Below are 1,544 nucleotides of genomic sequence, written 5' to 3'. Positions count from 1 at the left end.
CATGTAGTCTTACGCAACAGATTAGGAAATTTGCTAATAGAAGTGTCTTATTTTGTGGAGCAGAGAAGCATTCTTGAAGAAACCGAGACAACTTGTAGCACTCCTTTCGTTCCAAGTTTTTAAGATACTTGGAAATGCTTAGAGCATGTGTAATTAACTCGAGATTGCTACAATCTTGTTAGTGAAGATCTTGAAGTTTGGGGAAGGGGATAATGGAAAGGAGGTGATAGAATCACAACAACTTGTAAACCATAAAACTTCACGGCCAAGGTAAGAGTGAGACTCTTGCAAATTTTGAGGATTAAATAGAAGTACATTCCAGCACTCATAAATTTGAAGAGATGTTAGCATACTTAGGAGGCCATCCCTAGAGATGGTGGCTAGAGACGAGCACTCTCTTCTAGCGAGTTTTTAAAGACATATTCATCTCCTTGCAATTTTTTCATGAGATAAAAATAACTTGAATGCATGACAAACACACAACTTTAATTCTTTCAATCTTGGAAATAATGGAATTGAATCAGTGAGAGTTTCACATGCATTGATCTGTAATTTTTCTAAGAAAGGAAGTTGGTCGGGTAACTTGTGGTAAGTAGGGTAACCTTCTAAATAACTATTTTTCATTTTCTGTGGTGAGTTCCTTGAGGGAGAGCAATTCTCACAGCCATTAAGGTGTAGAAACTACTTGCTAGAGAATGAAGAGTTTTTTTCAATCTTAGAAATAATGGAATTTGATCCGTGAGAGTTTCACATGCATATATTTGTAATCTTTCTAAGAAAGGAATTTGGTCGGATAATCTCCTTAGTTGACAACTTTTTCTCATTTGGGAATGTTTGTGAATTTCATGACCTTTAAGGATCTGAATAAGTCATGTACATTTCCATAGAATTCCAGACCCACCTCATCTACTTTTCTCATATTTTCTGTGGTGAGTTCCTTGAGGTAGGGCAATTCTCGTCGCCATCGAGGTGTAGAAACAACTTGCTAGAGAATGAAGATTTTCTCTCAATTTTGAAATAATTGAATTGGATCAGAGAGTTTCTCATGCATTGATCTGTAATTTTTCTAAGGAAGCAGGAAGTTGGTCGAGTAACTTACCCATTTGGTAGGGCAACCTCCTACTTGCCAATTTTTCTCACTTGGGCATGTTTGTGAATTTTATGACAATTGTCGGGTGAGTTGACCGATTTGTCGGGTAACCTCCTACTTGTACGTTTCTCATATTTTTCTCATATTTTATGTGATGAGTTCCTTTAGGGAGGCCAATTCTCGTAGCTATCAAGGTGTAGAAACAATTTGCTAGAGAGTGAAGAGCTTCCCATCTAATTTGGAAATTTATGATCTCAGGAGTTTTGGATTCGAACATCATGATGTGACTCTAGCCCATTGAGTACACTAATTTAACTTTGTACATTATTAGTTGTAGCCATCCACTTGAGTTTAAGCTTGTGAATACATTTCTTACTCCAAAACTACGCATTTAAAGCTTCCCTTCGATTAGCTATATTCTGCATGTTCAAAATTATAAGTGCTCAATGAAGTT

This window comes from Lotus japonicus, chromosome 3 (genome assembly GCF_012489685.1).
Source record: "Lotus japonicus ecotype B-129 chromosome 3, LjGifu_v1.2".
Lineage (NCBI taxonomy): Eukaryota > Viridiplantae > Streptophyta > Magnoliopsida > Fabales > Fabaceae > Lotus > Lotus japonicus.
Note: the sequence above shows the minus strand (reverse complement) of the source record.